Source organism: Gymnodraco acuticeps, unplaced genomic scaffold (genome assembly GCF_902827175.1).
Source record: "Gymnodraco acuticeps unplaced genomic scaffold, fGymAcu1.1, whole genome shotgun sequence".
NCBI classification, from domain to species: domain Eukaryota; kingdom Metazoa; phylum Chordata; class Actinopteri; order Perciformes; family Bathydraconidae; genus Gymnodraco; species Gymnodraco acuticeps.
Window position 1 is genome coordinate 333,623 of NW_022990702.1, and position 14,281 is coordinate 347,903.

At 44.8% G+C, this 14,281-nt stretch overlaps 1 long non-coding RNA gene across 1 annotated transcript; it reads left to right on the forward strand.

Moving 5' to 3' along the window:
* The first annotated feature begins 7,156 nt into the window (after positions 1-7,156).
* Positions 7,157-8,151, forward strand: LOC117556266. The gene is made up of 3 exons (XR_004570523.1): positions 7,157-7,198; positions 7,508-7,649; positions 8,080-8,151. It is a non-coding gene; the product is annotated as an uncharacterized LOC117556266 (long non-coding RNA).
* The last annotated feature ends 6,130 nt before the right edge of the window (positions 8,152-14,281 follow it).

A 14,281-nucleotide genomic window follows, 5' to 3' on the forward strand; every position in this document is an offset into this window, starting at 1 on the left:
ACTGGGCAAGTAATGGGCAAAACTTACCGTTGATTGACGCGCCATGTCAGCGGACTGGTAGCGACACGAACCGTTAGCCCCGCACTGCCCGCAGTCATCCGGTTCGACCATGGGTTCGACGTGACTATGGCTGTGACTGTGTGATTGACTCGAGCCTCGGTGTTCTGATTGCTCCTCCCCTTCGCTCCAACCCCCCTCCCTCCCCCACATCTACAGGTGACAATTAATTTTGCGACACATTTATCGCAAGAAGTGTAGCAAAAGTCAAGACCGCAGATTTGTCGATTTATACTGCCACAGAGCAGATTCGTCAAGTTGTAATGACTGATTTGAGAGGTTGTAATAACCAAGTTGCAGTTGTAATGGAAAATATATTTAAAAAATATGTATTGTTCTGCAAGTGAACATTTCATCACTAAGTTCATTTTTTTTCTACAAACTACAAAACTTTTTTTTTTCTTCTGTGACTTCAAATTTGGTTCACAGTGACGTGGATATTTTATACAAGTGTAAATTTGGTTCACAGATACGTGGATATTTTATACAAGTGTAAATGTATGCACACAAGCTCAGATTTTTTTTCTGCAAGTGCTCACATCAGGTTTTACACGCTCTCGCATTTTGCACCATATCTACCTTCATAGAGGTTCCAAGTTTAATTGAGGCGAATATTTGTAATGTTCAGAGGTTGTTGTGTTTAATATTCATGAGTATATTTGTCATTGTTCAAATGATAAACATTAGCGTAAAGCATATTTGTCCACTCATATGTTAAGAGTATTAAAACCTTGAAAAATATTCCTCTAAGGTACATTTAGAACAGATCAAAAATGTGCGATTAATTTGCGATTAACTATGGACAATCATGCGATTAATCACGATTAAATATTTGAATCGACTGACGGCCCTAAAACACATAATCTGAACCATAAGTTTTCACTAAATGTTATCTTTAATTGTTTACGTTTTTTTATATTATTAGAGAATAATAGAGACATTCGCTGCAGAATGTGACGTCATAGAAAAGCGCCACTCACAACGAGCTCATCCCCTGTTTATTCCAACCGCTCGCGGATACAGGAAAACACAGACAGAACAAACATACAAATTAAATTACATTAATGTCACCATGTGCACGTTTGCCTTGGTGGAGTGGACAGAAGGTAGTGACAAGGGATTTAGGAGCATTCTGCCGATTGACTGTGTTCGAGATTTTCATGAAGAGAATTACTTGAATGGCGACGAAAAAACTCCTGAGTTTTTGGTGGAATGGCGCCATTGACGCAAGGGAGCTAATAGACAGTGGCCGGTGTATCAAGCCAGGATCATCAAGGTTGCAAGTATGTACACGCTATCCATATTTATTTAGATTTAGTAAATAATTAAATGAACAAAAGCCTGTAAACAAGGCAACATTTTCAGACCAAGGACTCCTTGGCTGAGAGAGAGAAGAAGCAGGGACACCCACTACATATTGTATACAATTGTGTTGTAAATTAAACATTTTCATAGATTTCTTAGACAGCTTCATAGACTTTGTGTTACGGTGTGCAGGAATCAGGACCCAAATGCAGATGTAACGAAAATAACTCCTTTATTTCAAGGCTACAAATATACAACAAACAGAGACAGAACGGAACACTCACCGATGAACTGGTCATTACACAAGACAACCCGACAAAGAGAGACAGAAAACCCAGCACTTAAATACACCCAGGACTAATCACATAAACACGAGACAGGTGAGGAGGGAGGAGGGAGGAGGGAGGAGAAAACACAGAGGCACCAGGTGAACACAATCGGGTAATCAGGGAGGGAAACAGACAAAAAGCAACAGGCAGGAAACGGGGGTGAACACTTTACAAAATAACACAGGAAACCAAAGATAGAAAAAGACAAGACAAAACAACAACACAGACAGATCCTAACAGTACCCCCCCCCCTCAAGGGACGGATCCCAGACGTCCCAAAACAAAACAAAATCCAAAACCTCAAGCAGGGTGGATGGAGGGGGTCCGGAGGAGGGACGCATCACTAAGCCACCAGGGTGGGTGGAGGGGGTCAGGAGGACGGGACTGAACTGACCGGCCAGGGGCACGGCAGAGGACCAGGAAGGGGTCTCGGGCGGACGGCCCGGGGGCAAGGCAGAGTCCAAAAAGGGAGACTCGGGCGGACGGCCCGGGGGCAAGACAGAGTCCAAAAAGGGGGCCATGGAGGGGCGAAGGCAGCGGCAGGAAGAGTCGGGGGACCGGGCCCGAGGGCGAAGGCAACGGCAGGAAGAGTCAGTGGACCGGGCCCGAGGGCGAGGACCGCGGCACTCAGGGGGCCGGGCTCGAGGGCGAAGACCGCGGCTCTCAGGGGGCCGGGCTCGAGGGCGAAGACCGCGGCTCTCAGGGGGCCGGGCTCGAGGGCGAAGATCGGACAGCTCCGGAGGCCGGGCAGGAGCCGGTGTCGACCGGACAGGATCCGGAGCCGGTGGGACAGGTGTCGGCAAGATTCCCCACGGAAGAGGACCAGGAGTTGGCAGGACCCTCGGCAGGAGGGCAATCGGCGGGACCCCCAACGGGACAGGACACAGGATTGGCAGGAGCGCAGTCCGCGGGATCTCCAACAGGACAGGACACAGGATTGGCAGGACCCCTAGCAGAAGCGCAGTCGGCGGGACCCCCAATGGGACAGGACATAGGTTTGGCAGGACCCCCGGCAGGAGGGCAGTCGGCGGGACCCCCAACGGGACAGGACATGGGGTTGGCAGGACCCCCGGCAGAAGAGCAGTCTGCGGGACCTCCAACGGGACAAGGCATGGAGTTGGCAGGACCTCCGGCAGAAGAGCAGTCTGCGGGACCTCCAACGGCACAGGACATGGGGTTGGCAGGACCCCCGGCAGAAGAGTAGTCTGCGGGACCTCCAACGGCACAGGACATGGGGTTGGCAGGACCCCCGGCAGAAGAGCAGTCTGCGGGACCTCCAACGGCACAGGACATGGGGTTGGTAGGACCCCCGGCAGGTGAGTAATCGACGGGGCCTCCAACGAGACAGGACAAAGGGCTGGCAGGACCCCCGGCAGGAGAGTAGTCAGCGGGGCCTCCAACGGGACAGGACAAAGGGTTGGCAGGACCCCCGGTAGGAGAGTAGTCGGCGGGGCCTCCAACGGGACAAGACAAAGGGTTGGCAGGACCCCCAGCAGAAGAGTAGACGGCGGGACCTCCAACGGGATAGGACAAAGGGTTGGCAGGACCCCCGGCAGGAGAGTAGACGGCGGAACCTCCAACGGGACAGGACAAAGGGTTGGCAGGACCCCCGGCAGGAGAGTAGTCGGCGGGGCCTCCAACGGGACGGGACAGGACAAAGGGTTGGCAGGACCCCCGGCAGGAGAGTAGTCGGCGGGGCCTCCAACGGCACAGGACAAAGGGTTGGCAGGACCCCCGGCAGTAGAGTAGTCGGCGGGACCTCCAACGGGGCAGTACATGGATTGGTAGGACCCCCGGCAGAGGAGTAGTCGATGGGGCCTCCAATGGGACAGGACATGGAGTTGGCAGGACCCCCAGCGGAACCTCCAACGGACCTGGACATTGGGTAGAGACTTGAGACGTGACTCGAGAGGGGACTCGAGAGGGGAACCGAGAGGAGAGACTAGAGGAGAGACTAGAAGAGGAAACTCGAGAGGGGAACTAGAGGAGGGACTAGAGGATGGAACTGGAGAGGGGACTCAAGAGGGAACTAGAGATGGGACTAGGGAATTGACTAGAGAAGGAACTAGAGAAGGGAACTCGAGAGGGGACTCGCGAGGGGAACTAGAGAGGGGACTCGAGAGGGGACTAGAGAGGGGACTAGAGGAGGGACTAAAGGAGGGACTAGAGGAGGGACTCGAGAGGGGACTCGAGAGGGGACTCTGGTAGGAACTTGAGAGGTGACTAGAGAGGGGACCCGAGAAGGGACTCGAGAGGGGACTCGAGAAGGGATCCGAGAGGAGACTGGAGAGGGGACTCGAGAGGGGACTCGAGACTGGGGCCGGAATTGAAGCCAGAATCCTGGCTGTAAGGTCCGGTTCAGAAGCCGGAAACATGGCTGTAAGGTCCGGTTCAGAAGCCGGAAATATGGCTGTATGATCCAGTTCTGAAGCCGGAAACATGGCTGTATGATCCAGTTCTGAAGCCGGAAACATGGCTGTATGATCCAGTTCTGAAGCCGGAAACATGGCTGTATGATCCAGTTCTGAAGCCGGAAACATGGCTGTATGATCCAGTTCTGAAGCCGGAAACATGGCTGTATGGGCCGGCTCTGGAGCCGGAATTAAAGCCAGAATCATGGCTGTAAGGTCCGGTTCTGGAGCCGGAAACATGGCTGCTGGGTCCGGCACTGGAGCCGGAACCATGGCTGTTGGGGCCAGAACTGGGTCCGTAACCATGGCTGCTGGGGGCTGAACTGGTTTTGGAACCCTGGTCCTTTGGGCTCGTGCTGCCAACCTGGCCTTGCGACTCCTTCCTTTAGGAGCCGTTTGGAGGCTCCGTGGACCTCCAAAGGCCAGACGAGTACCAGCGAATGGCTCCTGGACTGTAGCAAACACTGGGTGAGAAGCAGGGGCTGACGCCAGACGGACCACACCGATGCGTGTGGTATCAAAACGGGAGTTGGGAGGCAAAGAAAGAGAAAATCCAAAATCCTGCCCGATAAGAATTTAACCAAGCCTGGCTTCTCCATAGTAATCCGGCGTGCCTCTGCCAGAACAGCCTCTCGCTGCTGAACCCTGGATGCTCCCAACCATCGATACAAGCAGTCATCCAAAGCAAAGGAAAACTCCAATAGCTCCTGCTCAAAAGGATCTGCTGGGCCCATATTTTGGGTCGGGTTGTAATGTTACGGTGTGCAGGAATCAGGACCCAAATACAGATATAACGAAAATAACTCCTTTATTTCAAGGCTACAAATATACAATAAACAGAGACAGAACGGAACACTCACCGATGAACTGGTCATTACACAAGACAATCCGACAAAGAGAGACAGAAAACCCAGAACTTAAATACACCCAGGACTAATCACATAAACACGAGACAGGTGAGGAGGGAGGAGAAAACACAGAGGCACCAGGTGAACACAATCGGGTAATCAGGGAGGGAAACAGACAAAAAGCAACAGGCAGGAAACGGGGGTGAACACTTTACAAAATAACACAGGAAACCAAAGATAGAAAAAGACAAGACAAAACAACAACACAGACAGATCCTAACACTTTGACAGCACTATCATCAGTGTATGTTCCATTAATGTGTATTTTCAGACATTTAACCACTTGAGCCATCAATATTTAGTCTTTTTCCCCCCCTCTACACCAAACCTCTGCCAAAAATAGCAGATCTGTAGTAACTCTGGGGACCCCCTAGGGGTCCCGGACCCCCTGTTGAAGACCCCTGCTGTAGACTATATGTTGAGCCAGCTACGCTTTTCGGCACGAGCAACCATAACAGAAAATAGCAGTACAGTGTTTGCTACTGTGTCACGTTAATGTTGATTTATCTGCACCAGAATGGGAGAAGAGTCTGAAAAGAGTACTCTGTGAGATGGAGACCAATGACGAGGCTGACACTACTAAACGGGTTACCAAGCCCAATTGGCGATACGTCGACAGTGATGAAGAGGAGGAAGAGAAGGAGAAGGGTCCTGCTAAGAAGAGGGCTCATCCGGACGAAGAGGAGAGACCTATTTCCAAGAAAAAGGTAACTGACTGCATCCATTGCGTGTTGTAAAGGTAAGTTTAGATTTAGCTGCATAACAGTAACTGTTAAGGGAAACAATCAACGTGTGTGTGTGTGTGTGTGTGTGTGTGTGTGTGTGTGTGTGTGTGTGTGTGTGGTGTGTGTGTGTGTGTGTGTGTGTGTGTGTGTTGTGTGTGTGTGTGTGTGTGTGTGTGTGTGTGTGTGTTGTGTGTGTGTGTGTGTGTGTGTGTGTGTGTGTGTGTGGGTGTGTGTGGTTGTGTGTGTGTTGTGTGTGTGTGTTGGTGTGTGTGTGTGTGTGTGTGTGGGTGTGTGTTGTGTGGGCTGCAAGTGAGATGCAGAGGGAGCAAGACACTTCAATGTGGGAGAAGAAAAAAATGCAGCAATTCCAGACAACAATTCAGGAGTTGAGGGATGCAAACTTGGCCCTGAAAAATGAATTTGAAAGACCTCATAATAAAGTGTAAGTATTATTGTATTGCAATATTGGTTTAATACAATCGGATAGGACTTTTCTGTTTTGTAAATGTGCTGTCAATGGACCGTGTTACAACTTAGATGCAAATAGCATCCAAGTTGCTTGCAGCTATGGTGATCTGATGATTGTAATTGGTGTGATTTTATTTTTTCCCTTCTGTACAACCCCACACTAGATATTCCTCAAATGAAGGAGGACATTGTCTCGCTTGCTGGAAGAGTAAGTTCCTCTTATTTGTATCACTGTATTTTACTTGTTACTTAATCAGAGGAGGAGATTTTTATGATGTTAGGCTGATTAGGGCAATTCACCTGCTGTTTGTATTTTTAATTGTTCAAAAATTATAACATACTGTCTTCCTTCTCTAACAAGTGTGCAGCAACCTCAAAACATTGCAGGTGAGTAACATTTTTCTTGTTCTAAGGATGCATATTTTATGGTGTGACTCTGTAGGAGGCAATAGTCTACAAATGTGTGTTTGTCCAGGGCTAATCTCATCAGTGCCAAATTGTTCATTGCCAATAGGCCAAGAACCTCCGCTTTCACATGTGTATTATATCATAATGGAAATCAAATCAATGGACAAAAACCTTGGACAAATTAGTCATATGTCATAGAAAGCTAACTACAAAATAATTTCATCCCCCTTTAATTCATCTTGCTTCTCTTGTAAAAAGCCTCAAAATACTGTGGCAGCTGCAGAGCCTCAGAAGAAGCAGCCTGGTGATGACGATGATGATGATGGTGGTGGTGATGGTGGAAATAACAACAAAGTAAGTAACAAGTCAAAAATGTATCTATAAGCTCTCAAGGCGGGAGGCGGGAAAACATATAGATTAGATATTTTTGCTATTTGACATAAAACAACGTAGATAGGGTTATTTGTGTCCATATTTCCCAGTTATTACCACTGTAAAAGTTAACCGTATACATTTTGTCACTGTTTAATTTCCAGATCCATGGAGAGAGAACCGAAGCTCCAGAGAAAACCGAAGCCCCAGAGACAGTAAGTAGATGCATATTCTTAAGGTATAGGTTACATGAAAATGTTATCTGGACAGTGGTTATTTTTTTGATGGGTAACTGCAAAACTGATGCATTACCGTGCGTGCCCATGTTAGATCAAGTTTAGGACAGTGATTTGTTAATTTAGTGCCTTTATCATTCTTGTGCAGTAGACAACTATTTACTACTACTATATACAATCTATGTTAGTTTGTATAATGTTAATTAATAATCAATTGTGATATTCCATAAAATATATTTGTGAAAGTTGTAGGCCTACTAATACATTTATATGTGATGTATTTTTCAGATTGAAATTGTGAAGGGGTCAGTCTTTTGCAAAAGAGATGCGTGGAAGGCATCCATCCATACCACCTCTGGCACAGCAATGGTGCAAACTCTCCTCCTCTGCACATTTCCCCTTGAAACCCTGCTTCAGAGCAACCTCAACGGTAAAAAAGCTACTGTTCAAAATCTCTTTAAATCAATCCTGTCATTAATAAAGAAAGGCAGTTTACACATGTGTTTTTCTTTCTAAACTGATTCACGTAAGAATGGAAAAACTGAACTATTTTCTTACTCTCTGTTTTCGCTGCTGCAATTTGTTGCGAGTAATGTTTTTTTTACAATTGTCCCACACTCTAGCCCAGTGGTTCTCAAACTTTATCATTTCAAGGACCCCCATAACGTGTGTATGATTGGAAACCAAATGTGTATGGGTCTATTTGGAACACCCCCAAGGAACCTTGAGTGTCATTTGTCCCTGGACAACCACTCTAGCCTAAAGTGTGGGCAATTAGTATGTAAACATTAGCTGCTGCAGATCAGCAGGATTACCCACTTTTCATTTGCAAAAATAATAATTATGAAATATTACTTTAGGTGGCAAGCCAAAGTGAGGTGATGGGGAGCAGCTGGAAGCCCTGGACCCAGGAAAAAAGGCGGCCATAATTGGTGAGTAAAAACGAATGAATTTAGAAAGGAAAATAAAAGTTAATAGAGATGCCTCAAGTTGACTACTTTAACCATCCCTGTTTCACTATTTATTAGCTATCAATGGTAGGATCAGGATCAGCATCAGGTAAGTGACTGAGGACACCCATTAATGGTATCTGCACGGATTAGCACCTACTGTAGGGTGATCACTACATTTTCAATTGCTCACTTCTGATCACAGCTCTCTTCTAATAGAACCCATTTTCTGGGCTAGTGTGCTTCCACTGTGGTGGTCCTCTGTGTTATAGAATATGTAGTCGTTAATAACCCCATGACACTAATTGTTCTCCTCTGCAGTGTTAAATAACCAGCATCTTCACCCTTAATCAATGACCATGCCCTTTGTACTGTGTTTGTGCCATATCATGTCTTTAATTAATTTTCTTGATTGCAATGCATATCTTATTGCTCTTCTGGTACACAACCTGTGCTGATGATCTCTGTTTGTATACTAGTGAAGTTCATGTGATGTCATTTTTTTTTAAAAACAGTATTTTGAAAAGCCAAACTTTACCTAATTCTAACTAATAATTGTAAACTTAGCAGCTTCTTAGACAGATTTGGTAAATGCACTGACTTTTCAGATAATTCAAAAATAATAGTAATGATATATGAAACAAATCACTAATAAAATAGGTCATCTGTTTGAATAAAGGCTTTGGGCTTTATCTGCCAATAAACTCACAGGGGAGCTCGTGTACACTACACCAGGTGGTTTGGCAAAACTTTGGAGTGGAATGCTTGAAGTCTGTAGAAGACTTGGAGCATTTTTACACTGTCATCTCATTATGTCCTTTTGTTTTCTCTGTAGAGGCAACAATTAAGAAGTGGCCACACACAACGAAGGGCCAGCTGGGTACAGCCATCAACAACAAACTGACAGAGCTCAGGGCTCGCCAAAAGCTGACAAAATAATTGACATTTATTGACAATAAATGTATGTTAATGACTTATACATTTTGTGTGTTGTATTTTTTTTATGTAGGTAGGCTATGTATAAACCTTGAACATAGGTGTAAATAAGCATATATGCACATATAGGCTAAACTTATATGCGCATATATGTGAAACTTATATGCACATATATGTTTCACATATATGCACATATATGTTTTACATATATGTGCATATATGTGAAACCTATATGTGCAACCTATATGTGCATATATGTCCAACCTATATGTGCATATATGTGAAACCTATATGTGCATATATGTGCAACCTATATGTGCATATATGTGAAACCTATATGTGCATATATGTGCAACCTATATGTGCATATATGTGAAACCTATATGTGCATATATGTGAAACCTATATGTGCATATATGTGCAACCTATATGTGCATATACACTGCACCCATATATGTACATATATGTGTGTGCATATATGGATATATATGTACATATATGTTCAGAGACATATATGTAGGGGTCCAATTTCAGATATGTCACATATATGTTAAACATATATGTGACATGTATTAAAAATATATAGGTTCATATATATTCCTTCCATGTGGGAAGCCCCCTTTAATCATCCTTTCTAAATCATCCCATAAATAACTTTGATGAACAAAATGGGTTAAATAATGAATATTTCAAAACTAAAAGGTGTAAGATTATGTATTTAGTTTTAAAACATCAAAGGAATGTCAGATAATATGATGTATAATATTAGTATGAAAAGATAATCAAAACAAATATTTTATTTCAGATTGATCAATTTGAAGCATACAATATATATGCTCCATAAGGTTTGTCAAATGGTTTTTATTTGTCAGTTTTATGTCATTACAGGGAATAAAAAGTGGTTTAATGCAGTATTTTATGATTTTGAAGTCATTCAGTACTCAAATAAAATTAACAAAAAACAACACGCTTTCACTTAAGATCTAAAAACAACACTTGTAGTTGAATAAAGTAACTTGGCTACAAACACGCAGTTTGGCAGTTATTTGACCAAAGACTCCATTAGGGTTAGAAAACTAGTCACTTGCTTATTTACTAATTGACTTCTTAGACATTGTGTTTAAAATTACACTTATTTCTTGTTTTGTTTTGCTTGGCTTTGGAATCCCAAGACGATGAGAGGGATCTGTGTAATGTGGCTACTGAATGCAAATGACTCGGGTCCACTGAACGTAACTCACACTGTTCCTTTGAGACATGGGTGTTTATGTGGGCGGTGGTGGCGAAGTCCATAGGGACTTTGCTTGGCAACTGGAAGGTCACCAGGCAAGACCAAGTGCTACCAAGGTGTCCCTGAGCAAGGCACTGTTCCCTACACTGCTCCCCGGGTGCCGTTCTTAATGGCAGCCCACTGCTCCTAACACTAGGATGGGTCAAATGCAGAGAAACCATTTCATTACATAGTACCTGTACTGTGTAATGACAATAAAAGTGCAAACATTTGTGAAATTGCTTAATTACATTTGTGAAACTTTAGTTGTAAAATGCATCTCTTTACTTGTTTTGAAATATGTTTCTGTTTTAGACATTGGATCCAAATTCTCCCCTTAGCTTGTTTTTGAAGTGTGACAACTCATATTTGCTCCATTATTTATTGCAAATGACTGTCTTGACAGGCTTCTGTGCTTCTATCTTTTATAACCACAATATCATATTGGCCCATGTATCTCTATTTTGACATGTTTTTTTCTTTCTCCAAACATTGTCTCAAAGCACACCTTGGGGTACCTTACTATATAAATATCTGTCAAGGATGTATCCATGCGTTGTAAAGGCTGAGCTGATTCAAATAAAGAAACAGTGCTTTCACAATGTGTTGTTTGTTTTATATTTATCAAACAACTATCTCTGCATTTGTTGATCGTTTCCCATTCATTTCAGTCAGCTAACCAAACCACCCAACGCTCACTGCCCCTTAACAAAACTCTAACTTGCCAGGATAAGATCAAATATCAAACCCCAATAACCAACCCCAGTATTCATTATCATAATATAGTCACTAAAATAGTGACTTTGCAATCAATGTCTCTTGTACATTGCATTTAGCTGACGCTTTTATCCAAAGCGACTTACAATAAGTGCTTTCGACCAAGAAGATACAAACTTGAATAAAACAGAATCATATAAGTACATCAGGTTTCATAGAGCCAAAACATTTCAAGTGCTACTCAACTGGCTTTAGATAAGCCAGTCCTTTATTAGTATATAAGTGCTTTGTTAGTAATTATATCGCTCGAAGTAGAGTCGAAAGAGATGAGTTTTCAGACTGCGCCAGAAGATATGTAGGCTTTCTGCTGTCAATGGGGAGCTCATTCCACCATTTTGGAGCCAGGATAGCAAACCGACGTTTTTGCTGATGGGAACTTGGGTCCCCCTCGCAGTGCGGGTGCAGCGAGCCGTTTGGCTGATGCAGAGCGGAGTGCACGTGCTGGAGTGTATGGTTTAACCATGTCGTGGATGTAGGAAGGGCCCGATCCATTCACTGCATGGTACTCAAGTACCATTGTCTTAAAGTGGATTCTAGCAGTTACTGGAAGCCAGTGAATGGAGCGGAGGAGCGGCGTGGTGTGTGAAAATGTTGGAAGGTTGAAGACCAGACAAGCCGCTGCATTCTGGATGAGCTGCAGAGGTCGGATGGCACATGAAGGTAGACCAGCCAGGAGGGAGTTGCAGTAGTCTAGGCGTGAGATGACGAGAGCCTGGACCAGAAGTTGTCGCTTTCTGGGTCAGGAGGGGACGTATACTCCTGATGTTGTAAAGAGTGTATCTGCAGCAGCGGGTTGTAGCAGCGATGTTTGCAGTGAAGGACAGGTTGTTATCTAGGGTCACACCCAGATTCCTTGCAGTCTGAGTCGGGGAAACAGAGTTGCCGATGTTGATTGTTAGGTCAAGAGTGGGACAATCTTTTCCCGGAAGGAAGAGCAGTTCAGTCTTGTCAAGGTTGAGCTTGAGGTGATTATCAGACATCCACTGAGAGATGTCAGCTAGACAAGCAGAGATGCGTGTGACGACCTGGGTCTCTGAGCAGGGAAAATACAGAATTAATTGGGTGTCGTCAGCGTAGCAGTGGTATGAAAAACCATGCAGGCTAATGACTGATCCGAGCGAGTTTGTGTACAAAGAGAAGAGGAGGGGACCAAGAACAGAGCCCTGAGGGACCCCTGTAGTTAATTGACAAGGGTCTGACTCGGACCCTCTACAAGTTACCCTGTAGGTGCAGTCTTTGAGGTATGAGGTGAGGAGGGAAAGTGCAGAGCCTGAAACTCCAAATTCTTGGAGAGTGCGAAGGTGGTCTGTTACGTCCCGATTAGGGGAAGAGGAATGCAACATACACCAGTATGGAATTGGTAAAGTTACAAGGATGTATTTATACAACAAGTTAAACAAAAAGGCAGGCAAATGGCCAGGCACAAACAAAAGAGGCCAAAAGGGCGCAGGTTAAACTAAAGAGCAAACAAAAGGAGGACTTTAATAAAATGAGCCTGTTCAAAATAGAGATAAGGATTTACAACAAAACGAACAACAAAAAGAGACTGTAGAAAAACACAGCTATCTGTGAGTACAACAACTCAACGTAGTACTAACCTAAGCTAAACACCATAAATCACAATAACAGTAACCACTACCACATGAGGTACACAGTTAACAGCAAATAAGCAAGAAGCGTGAGGCATCTGTACACACACACACAACAGAGCCTCCCGAATGATGACAGTCGACCGGCTTTATAGTTCTCCCCCGGAAGGTGTGCGCTGGTTGTGCGCTGGGATTGGAGCATGTCGGCCCGTCAGCTCCAATCAGTCTTCGAGTCGGACCAGAGGATGCAGCCAATGACATCAGGGCCACTGCACCGTTCATTTACATCACACAGAACAAAGTAAATAGGACCGGGGAATCAGCGGCCGTAACAAGGTCCAAAAGGATGATGACAGAGGAGAGGGAGACTGCTTTAGCCGTGTGCAGTTCCTCAGAGACAGCGAGGAGGGCAGTTTATGTTGAGTGACCTGCCTTGAAACCAGACTGGTGCGGATCAAGAAGGTTCTTCTGATGGAGATAACAGGAGTTGTTTAAAGACAGCGCGTTCAAGTATTTTAGACAGGAACAGGAGGAGAGACAGGCCTGTAGTTTATAACATCGGACGTGTTGAGAGTGGGTTTCTTTAGGAGAGGGTTTACTCTTGCCTCCTTGAGACTGTTTGGAAAGTGACCAGAAGTTAGAGAAGTGTTGATGAGATGGGTGAGAAATGATAGAATATCAGGAGCGATAGTCTGAAGAAGGTTTGAGGGGATAGGGTCCAGAGGACAGGTGGTAGGACGGGCAGAGGTAATGAGGGTAAGAACCACACTTGGAGAGAGAGGGGAAAATGAGGTTAGTGTGTGGGTGAACGGTGGGTCTGGTGACCAGAGATGGGGTCGTTACTAAAAAAAAGTAATATATTACATATTACTTTTAAAAAAAGTAATATATTACACTACTTCGTTACTCTCTAGATAAAGTAACTCGTTACTTTACTCGTTACTTTACTCGTTACTTTACTCGCAGGGCCGGCCCGCCCCTACAGGCAGATCACGCAGACTGCGACGCACCTACAGTGTAAGCGCGCCACAGTTTTGCCTCTGCGAGACTCCACTTGCACCCCCAATTACTATTGCATTAAGGAAGACATAACACAAGTCTTTCTTTTTATATGCTCTAAAATAGGCTACCAGCCTACCACAACACACTAACAGTCTGTGACACGTAAATACACTAATTAATTAAACCAGTTCAAGACGCATTATTCTTATCATTCTTTATGAGCGCATAACGGTAAGGTATCTAATTACTTATTTATTTAGTATTCCATAACTTAGTAACAGAGATGGTCAAACTAAAGTGGTAGAGACATGGCAGAATTCCTACAATGAAGCGGGGCATTGAACTGTCCACCCGTGAGAGGGCGATCAACAAAAGAGAGCGAGCGGCCCCGTTGAGGGAGTTTACAGATGAAAAGACTCAGCCATGTTTATGCAGCACTGCTGCACGTGGAGATGTGGTCTCGCAAATCGCGCAGATTACATAGGCCTACATGTATATACACCGATATAAACCTGCGGCGGAAACCCCTCTTGTCTGT